This window comes from Vicia villosa, linkage group LG7 (genome assembly GCF_029867415.1).
Source record: "Vicia villosa cultivar HV-30 ecotype Madison, WI linkage group LG7, Vvil1.0, whole genome shotgun sequence".
Taxonomy (NCBI): Eukaryota; Viridiplantae; Streptophyta; class Magnoliopsida; order Fabales; family Fabaceae; genus Vicia; species Vicia villosa.
Window position 1 is genome coordinate 40,289,910 of NC_081186.1, and position 11,093 is coordinate 40,301,002.

At 29.5% G+C, this 11,093-nt stretch overlaps 1 pseudogene; it reads left to right on the forward strand.

The window, feature by feature from the left end:
• The first annotated feature begins 6,817 nt into the window (after positions 1 to 6,817).
• On the forward strand, positions 6,818 to 9,744 carry LOC131618911 (protein NRT1/ PTR FAMILY 2.13-like; annotated as a pseudogene).
• Positions 9,745 to 11,093: the final 1,349 nt, after the last annotated feature.

Sequence of the window (11,093 nt, forward strand, 5' to 3'; positions counted from 1 at the left end):
CTTTGGCATTCTCAAATCTCCTGAAGTATAGATGGATGCTAGGAGTTGAGGTATTGCGAAAACAAATGTGACGATCTGATGGTTCTTGCTATCCCATTCCTCTAATTTATCAGCATAGGCTTCTGCTTCTTCATTAGCACCTATTGTGGAACACTTTTTATCACCCGTCACATATCGCCAGAGTCGCCGACCTTTCAAGAATCCACACACTGCTTCAGCCCATTGATTATAATTAGAACCATTGAGAATAGCGAAGATAGGAACACTAACTTCGGACTTCTCCATTAGATGATAAAATTTCCAACAAAAACAACGCTTAAAGCAGTATCAATAAAAACTGTATATAATTAAAGGAATATCACCTAAATAATATAAGATGCCACCTTAATACTATTTGAGGGAGAGTATTTAATTGATGAACTCAGATGTGGTGAATGGATTTTGGGGGGGAAAGGTGGATCAAGATATGGCTAAAGGATTGATACGGAGGAAAAATACAATCACTGAAAATAAAATATAAGGTGGATGTTGGTGCCTTAAACAAATCAGTGAAACGCCGATGGGTGATTTGAAAGGAAAAAAACAAAAGGGAATAGCTAAAAGAAACCTAAGCTCTAGATACCATGTAGAAAATCACAAAGATATAGAGAACTTTTGTATATTTTATGTGTGTTTATAGTACAAGCAAGGGTGCTCCTATTTATATTATAGGATTGGAGACAAATAAATAAATACATATAAAGGCTAATTAGTCCTAATATAATTACAATATATATTACAATAATGAGAGAATCACAATATATCGTAACAAAGGTGATCCTAATCTTGTGGATATGTTATGCAGATTCTTCCAAACCATGTTTACCATGCTAGTCAAATGACTTTAGTCGATGTGGTTAATACGTATAAGCTTTCAGTTGATACCTTTTGACACTTAAAATCTTTTCAATGTAGGCATTTGACATTCTTTGTTGATTTTTCTCCAGCTAAAATTTCCATGCTAAAACTATATAATGTTATATTTTTATTGTATGTCATAACAATGATTGATGTTAATTTATGTTAGTTTTATGCATATGCGTTATGCTTCTGTTTTTAATTTTTTTTAGCATATATGTAGTGTTTTAGAAATACAATTTTAGTTTTTTTAAGTTTTAGGTGCATCTGAAAATGTATTTCCGTATTTGAGGAGCGTTTTGGGATTTTCACAAACGGTGTTGTGCGGATCACCCATCAAGGTAGGAAAGGTAATCTCCTAACTATTCAAAGTCAATTTTATCAATGCATATCAACTGTATCTATCTTCCTCCTTCAATAAGTTGCATTTTCTTTTGTTCAAATCAATTTTTGCATGGAAAGGGAAAGTCACAAAATTTTAAAGCCTTATAAGTTCTAATATGGTAAAACAAAAACAAAAAAAAAAGTGTTTTACAAAATTTGAAAAGTTGGACCTACCACATTTTATTACAATATGATTTATTAAAATATTAAAATGGACAGGAAACTTTATATGTCATATGGATCAAAATGACTGGTTTTACCTTATTTATTCTCAATTAGTCCCTTGTTTCTAATGATTTTTCCATAAATTGAATTAGGGAGCCATTGACTCTCCCATAACGTGCCCCTCCCAATTTTTGAGTTAATTCATTTATGTCATGGTGCTCCGTATCATCATCACCAAGTCACCATAAACATTTAATGTTAAGAGCATGCAAAACATGGGTTATGAATATGTACATAATGGAAATAATGGATTGCATTAACCTATTGTGAGAAGCCAATATTTACGAGACATAAGTTCTAATGAACTAATGTACTTCATAAGGATTTATGACCACGACATCCAACGACTTACAGTCTATCACAAGCTCTTTCGAAATTGATAGTGACCTCCTATAGTAAAAACCCTAACATTACATAAAAATATTTAAAACCAGACATAACCTCTAACAACGTAAATTCGACTGTGAATTCCAATGGCGCAAAGCCTCACACGGCCTTTAAAGGCGTAAACCTACTGCGGCTACATATGAAGATGATATCGGCCTTCCAACAAGGCTAAAACCAGTGCCTAACGATTAAGATAAGTGGCAAGCATGGTTGTCAAACTCGTGGGTAGACTCGTAAACTCGTACGAGTTTACGAGTCTAGGAAGCGTAAGCGAGTAGACTCGCAAATAGAATCATTTTTTGATAGACTCAAATAGACTCGGGTAGACTCGCATAAACTCGTATAGACTCGCGAGTCTATCACAAGTTTACGAGTCTATAAGTTTTTTTAATTTTGTTTTATTAAACCAATAAAGGTCCAAACTCCCCAAGAGATTTTATTTTTATTTTTAAAAAACCTTTTTTTACAAGAATTAGAATCTCTCTCTCTCTCTCTCTCTCTCTCTCTCCTAATATGAAAAAAATCAATAATTTGGTTTATGCAATATGCAATTTGAAGTAGAAAATAAAAAAGGAAAAGTAAAGAGTGTTGTTCTTTCGTTTTAAGATATTCATTGAGATGATGAATGAATTATTGAAGATCCTGATGAAGATAATGTGCAAACTACAGTTATTGTTGAGCAAAATGATGTTACTCTTAACAATATTGTCTAAGATGATGTTTTTGTTATTAAAGTTATGATGTGGTGGGATGACAATGTTGAGTTAGGTGGAAGTAGAACTTGAAGTAATTCAACAATGATTAATGATGAAGAAGTTGATTCATCTGGGGTAGAGTTTGATGGTGATGATAATTGTGGTGATAATTTCACTGGAATTTTTTATGATTGAAGCCATTAGCATATATGTTTTATGTTTTTTTTGCTTTATGTAGTAGCCAATTAAGAATATATTAGTACTTTAAGTCTTTAACTACATGCTATGCTATTTTATTTGTTTTATTTTCAAGTTTTTTTGATAAGAAGTTTTTAATAGAGTATGAAATTTAAATTTTAATGTTAATTTATGTACTATTATTTATATTTGTGTCATATATGAGGTATTTACAAGTGTAAAAATTTGGGAGTGTGTCATATATGTGTCACTTATAGGTTTTTGAAAGTCATTTTTTATTTTCCATAGACTCGTACGAGTTTGCGAGTCGATTCTGCGAGTCGAGTCTATGGACCCTTTACGAGTCTGAGTAGACTCGCGAGTTTGACAACCTTGGTGGCAAGTACTTTATATTTAAATTTTAGTATATTAATAAACACCATTAATTTTCAATTCTTGCACGACATACGCACATGACTTTTGTTAAATAATACTACCTCCGTTCTTTTATATAAGAGACAATTCACTTTTCTAGATTCATTGAATAATTAATGTATCTAGTCAATATACATACTAGATACATTGATTATTCAATAAACTTTGAAAAGTGAATTCTCTCTTATATAAAGGAACAGAGGTAGTATGTGATAATACAGACGTTTGTATGTTGCATCGTACTAGGATATACGATTTTTTTTAAATATCCACATGCTAATATTGTGTTTGTTGAAAGATCTGCAGGAGCTAAAATGTGAAGAATTTGATGCTACAAAGAACAATATCTACCCGAAAAAAGAATTCAAAAGAAATCAAAGACAACAATTGCAAGAGCATGGACATTCTAAAGAGATAATTGTATCATCATCTCCATAAATAACTTTTCCTATAGGGGAAATGCATTTAATTTATTAGATTTATATTGCTAATTAGTTTATGGTTTATGATTTTTTATGCAAAAAATTCTATGAAATGGTACTTTGAAATATTTCGCAAGAAGATTGAGGACTACAAAATCCCCTCTACCATAAAATCAGTTTTCTCGTTTAGCTCTTATGTTAGTATGATTGAGGAGAAGATAACCTAGAAAACCAATCTCATAATATTTCGATTATTTGGTAACCTTTAATAGAAATATAAATTTTTTACTTTAAAATAAACTTTAAAAAGAAAATATCTATGAATACTTTTTTTCAAATAAAAATCAAATAATAAGATATGTTAAATATACTTTAAAAATCAAATCAATTCAAAAGAGTTGATTTAATTTGATTTTTTCAATATTCTTTACGTATTTTGTTGATTGATTTCTATTTAAATAAATAATCAAGATAGTTAATCTTTTTAATTAAAAATAAATCATAAATCTTTAAACCAAGGTTAAATTTGTTGTATAAACTAGTAGGACACTGGTTTGTTTAGGCATGACCACTTTTAACATATAGAATTGATATTAAATTTTAAATCGAGAAATATTAAATATAATAATATTATTATTTTTAGGGTTGATAGAGTTGTAATAATTAAAGGGTTTATAAAATTTAATAAATTAGACAAATAAATATCCAACATCAGAATTAGTTGAAAATCAATAGAAAAATAATTTTACATTAAAGTCCAAAAAGAAAATCATTTAAAAGAATTTCAAAAAAGTAATGCATTATCCATGCGTTTACACGTTACTGGTATGTTACCCATGTTTTCGTATGAATTTTGGTATGATTTCTCGCTCGTTCACACATTACGGGTGTGTTACCTGTGCGTTCACACGTTATTGGTATGTTACCAGTGCGTTCGCACGGGTACTGGTGAGGACCGTGGAATTGTCACCCGTTTGTTATGAAAATTCAATTAAATTACTGCAAGATAATTGTATAAGTTTTTAAGAATTGTTAAGAAAAACTATTAAACACATATTTTGCAAAAAAAAAAACAATTGTGAAAAAAAAATAGAATTGATAGAGTTGAAATAATAAAAAGATTTATAAAAAAATTAATCAATGACACAAATAAATATTCAAAATTAAAATTAGTTGAAAATTAATAAAAACATAATTTTACATTAAAGTTCGAAAAGAGAGTGATCTAAAAGAATTAAGTTTAATGTTGTATTTATTAAATTTTGAACTATGGTTTAAAATATAAAAAAATAAAAAGTCAGTAGTATAACTAACGGGAGTTTTACTTTTATTTTCTTTAATTGTACAAAAAAAATATAATAACTCGTGCGTTCGTACAATTTTTGTATGATTAAACTCGTGTGTTCACACGATATTGGTGTGTTGCCCATGCGTAGAGGTACAGACGTAACACGCACACTTTAGTTTTCTCCATGTAATAAAATAATAAAAAAATAAAAAAATTTAAATTTGAAAAATATGTGAAAAAAAATTTATGACTAATTATAAAATTCAATAAGGTTGAAGAGTGAAAAAAATATTAAATTTGAAGCAATATGTGATGAAATATGTAATAAAATATTTTTGTAAGACGATTCTAAACAAGATGGACATGCCCGTTTACAATCCCTATTCATACTACACAAATATTTGAAAATAATATTTATTTAAATGATCATCAAAATCCATTTTATATTATATTAAATTATTGAATATTTATAATAAATTTTTTTTAAAAATTACAAAGAAATATTTGTCAAAATTTTCTTAGATATCTAAGAAAAATAAACTTACTTATTTTTATCTTTTCAATTAAAAATAAATCATAAATATTTAAACCAAGGTTAAATTTATTGTAGAAATATATATTTATAAATATATGTCTATTATCACCCATTAGTTTTAAAAGTTATAATCTAAATTAGACTCTCATCTTGATACTACTATAACTTTTAGGATAAAACTTAGGTAATTCTTTAGATGTGGTTCTTACTATTTTTTAATAAAAATATAATAAATATACTTAAATATCATTTAATGAGTATGTAAGAACTACTCCTTCAAAATTGTTCTTAAGATCTGTCCTATGATTAGAAATTACAAATGTGATTTTCAAAAATATTTAGTCAAATGTATATTATATCTAAAATTATTACTTCTTAAACTAATTAAAGAAAATCTTAATTTAAATATTAAGAAAAAATCATAATCTCCTTTTCACTTTTTCTTGTATAGTTATTTTGAAAGAAATTTTCACCAATGCCAAATATTTAAATTTTCCACACAAAAATTCTAAATATATTGGTGAAACATAAACATAGATTAAAAGAATTAAAAAAAAGGGTAAAATCATATTTATTAGGGTTAAATTAACAATCCATATATACCATATAAATGAACAAAATATAATTTGTGGAAATATAATTTGTCATATTTTTATATAATTTTTGGTCTCTATCTTGCCATCACAAATTACAAACCAAGAAGGAAGAAAAAATATTTTTCATTTGTTTATATTGACCTAAGAACCGACATTACTAAGTAATTATAATTAAAATTGTTAAAAATAAAATTATGGTGATCAGATGGTTCGAAAAACTCGTAAATATGAAGCACGGAAAAAGGAAACATATAAGATCGAACACCCACTCATATTAAATATATATTAATTAATTTTTTATATAATCAACTATTTAATAAAATCTTAGTTAAAATTAGTACTTAATTTGATCATTAATGAATTAAAAATCATAATTAGTGAATAATTAATTAAATTAAAATATATGTTAATACATAATCTGTCAAGATATTTCAATAATTTAATTATTACTATTATTTTCTATATAATATTATTACTATTATTGGAAATTTTATATTTAACTTTCTTATTGTGAAAATTTTCTTTTTGACTCAAAGTACTGTACTTTTTGACCCAAGACATGTCTACGTGGGTTGCATTTCAATGAATCTTATGACCAAAATACATTACATTTAAAACCTGTTGACTGTATCTTTTTATATTGAAAATGACTATAAATATATGTTCTGCTTATGTAAGAACCAACATTTTCATACATATCCATACAAATATTTATCCATAAGAGGTTATAAAAACTAGGCAAAACTCATTGAGTCTAAAACACAAGGAAAAAAACAATGGCCAGAGAGTGTTCAGTTCCATCGTTGAAGAAAAAATTGTTAGATGAAGAAAGTCTTGTTGAATCAAAACAAGAGACTCCACAAAGAAAGCCCGGATGGAAAGCCATGCCTTATATTTTAGGTATCTTTCTCAATATCTTATGAGTTTTAGTGAAAATGCACTGAGAGTGTAAATTTTACACTATCGTCTAATAGAAATTGATCACTCAGTCATCCCATGCCATGACTTGAAAATTTCAGTCTAATTCGAGAAAATACACTATATTCATTGGTTATACTGTCAATGCATATTTTTTTTATATCTTATATATTATTTTCTATTATGCTTATAAGAAATGATTGATTAACTAACATTGGGAAAAAAATGTGCAGGAAATGACACTGGTGAGAGGTTGGCAACATTTGGAATGCAAACAAACTTTGTTATCTATTTGATGAAAGTGTATAACATGGATCAAGTTCTTGCTGCAAATATTATGAATACTTGGATAGCTGTCTCTAATATTGTTCCTCTCCTTGGTGCTTTGGTTGCTGATGCATACTTGGGAAAATTTCGTACAATTGCTGTTTCTTCCTTTGCTAGTCTTACGGTATGTTTTCATTAATTAGGTTTTGTGTTGATTGCATTTTGCATCCATGATTTTAGCATTTTTAAATTTAATTTTTACTCAAGGATTTATCATTTTAGAGTTTTTGTTTAATAATGCATGCATGCATGCATGCAATCACCAAGAATATAATCAACTACATGTATAATATCATAATATATTTTGTAAAATAACTCTTAGAATAATTTGCTTATATACCCTCCAGATTTTTGGTTTTTATTAAAAATTTGTTGATATATGTAATTTTATGACAGGTTAATTTTTTTTTTTTAATGCATGATAAACCTTAGAATTATTCGCTTATACATATTATACGAATTTTTTTAGTGATTTGTCGAAAAAACTTTAAGTAAACGTCATTTATACATATAATTTTTTTAATTTCACTTAAAAATTTATGTTGATATATATAAATCTTACCATAAATTAGTATATATTTTAAAATGATTCGTTCTCTTTTATTTTTCATGTATTAAATATGACTCTTAAAAATTTTTGCTTAAATATTTAAAACTGAATGTATGTTTAACAATTTGAATTATCATATTATAGGGATTGATGATACTCATGCTAACAGCATGGATGCCACAACTTCATCCAGCACCATGTTCAATTGAAGAGCAACAACTTGGTGTGTGTAATGGCCACACAAATTTCCAACTATGGACCTTAATAATTGGTCTATTCTGGTTATCAATTGGCACTGGTGGAGTTAGACCTTGCAGCATTCCCTTTGCAATTGACCAATTTGATATGAACACTGTTGAAGGAAGACAAGGAAGTAGCAGTTTCTATAGTCTCTACTACACAACACAAACCATAATCATGTTGATAAACCAAACAGTTGTGGTTTATATAGAGGATTCTGTTAGTTGGACTCTTGGTTATGGAATCTTCACTCTCTTTATGTTACTTTCAATTATAGTTTTCTTTGCTGGTACTAGAGTTTATGCTTATGTTCAACCTGAAGGAAGCATATTATCTAGCATTGCTCAAGTGTTGGTTGCTGCTAGACATAAGAGACACCGTCATCTTCCCGCAATTGAGGACTCACAAGAAGCTTTTTATGATCCTCCATTGTTGAATGATTCAGAAGAAAAATTGCCTCTTACAAAAGAGTTTAGGTAAAGTAATATCTCTTACAATAATGTTCATGAAGTCTCACGACCGTCTTAAATCTTCAGAGACCCTACGTAGATTAGCCACAATCTATCTGTGGCAAAACAAATAGGATCATATTTTTCCACGATTTAACTGTAACTAATATTTTATGAGATTTTTTTACTTATAGTCTATCTATGTGGTAGACTGCCTTGCACGCCCTTAAAAACTGTCTTGCTGATGAAGTGCCCTAATTTCTTGATATTTTTTGTTTGTTTGTTTGTTATAGGTGGTTAAACAAAGCTGCACTTGTGGTTGAGGAGAATGAAATAAGCAATGATGGATCAATCAAAGATCCATGGAAACTTTGCAGCATAAAACAAATTGAAGAACTAAAATGCATGCTCAAAATAATGCCAATATGGGTAACAAGCATCATAATGTTCATTCCAGTAGGGCAACTAACAATATTCTCCATCTCACAAGCATTAAAAATGGACAGAAACATAGAATTCCTCAACTTCGAAATCCACGCAGGCTCAATAAATGTAATTTCACTTGTAGCAATAGGTATATTCCTACCATTGTATGATCAAGTACTTTCACCTATGTTAGCGAAAATCACAAAACAAGAACAAGGACTCACAACCCTCCAAAGAATCGGTCTCGGACATGGTTCGGCAATTCTATCAGTACTAGTGGCAGGGCTGGTTGAGAAAAAGAGAAGAGAATTAGCACTTTCAATGGGAGATCCAGACGGCGTCGCGCCTATGTCGGTAATGTGGCTAGCTCCTCAGTTTTTACTCATAGCAGGTTGTCATATATTTGGAACAGTTGGACACACTGAGTTTTTCAACAAAGAATCACCTGAGAGCATGAGAAGTATAAGCAATTCATTGCTATGTTTGAATCTTTCGGTTGGTAGTAACGTTAGCACATTCATTGTGAACATTGTGCATTCTTATACTGGGAAACAAGGGGAAGCAGATTGGCTTGATAGTGATATTAATAAGGGGAGATTGGAATACTTTTATTTCATCATTGCTGGATTGGTGGTGTTGAATTTCTGCTATTTCATATTCTGTGCTAGAAAATATCGTTACAAGTCTACTTTGTTGAAAGCATGAATGTGGTGAAAAAGAGTACTATAATAGTGTATCAGCATAGCAATTCTAGATTAGATTGCATATATATTTTCCATAAATATTTATTGTAACTGATAGCAGAATTATCAAAAAGAATCCTTTAGGAAGGGAGATTGTATTCCAAAATAATTTTAGTAGTTTTTGTTATTATTATTAATAAAATTACTATTATTATTATTATTATTATTATTATTATTATTATTATTATTATTATAAATAAAATTACTATTATTATTGTATTTTTTTTATTCTTTCAAGTGGACATGGTTTAATCGATGCTAAAGATTCATTAAAGAATGATTTACTATTTAAAATGTATCGTTGCTCACTAATGGGCATGAATAAGAAGTCTCGCAATTTATTTTCTTTTCTAATTTTATTTACTAAATGGTTAACTCTATCTAATTAGTACTAATAGTAGAATTCAATGTTTTAAAATTCAAACTGAAGATTGAATTGGTGAAGCTTCTAGTTTAAGGTTTAATTAGTTTAACTGGTTAAACTTATAATCGAACTGTTTATTAAATAAATTAATAATATAAAACTAATTTTTGATAGATATGTCACACATAATCATAACATCATGCACACCCAGAGAGAGACTGCTTTCTGCTCTCCCTTCTCTCTAAGATTTTCTGTGGCTTTTTAGTTCGTGGTGGCTATGGCGTGGCAGCAAGTTCACAAGAAAAGTTTTAGAAATGTTTCACTTAAATGGGATGCTTTTCATTTTGGGGTGTTGCAGGCGAGCGTCGGCGAGAAAATTTCTTCGTTTTATTTTTCAGAATTTCCAGACAGATGCAGGGCGGTGGATATGTTTAACTTGTTTGGTTGTGTGGGGGAAATTGTGGAGGTGGTGATCCCTCCCAGGCGTAACAAGTTTGGGAAACGCCTTGGCTTTGCAAGATTCAAGGAGGTGAAGGATGAGAGAATGTTGGCTGTGAAGTTGGATAATATTCAAATTGATGGTAGAAAAATTCACGCTAATCAGCCTAGGTTCAATAGGCATGGAGGGAAACAGGAACCAGTTATTTTGCAGAACCGAGATGGAGGTCGGAGGGAAACTGTTCCGGTGAGGATTAATAGGTGGATGGATAGTAACAGATCTTTTGCTGCAATTGTTCAAGGGAAAGAAGAGGAGAATGGTAACCTGAATCATAAGACTATTTTTAGTTATTCTTCTCAGCCAGTTCTGAGGGGTCGTTGGAGAAAGGCGTTTATTGGGGAAGTGATTTTTGCAGGAGATTCGTATAACATTCAAACGCATTTGGAGATAGATGGATTCTTTTCTATCAAAGTTCATCCTCTTGGTGCTAACTTGTGTTTATTAGAGGAAATGGAGGAAGGGATTATTCAAGAACTCATAGATGAAGGAGAGTGGTGGTGGAAATAATGGTTTAAATCGATCAGGCCTTTGAAATC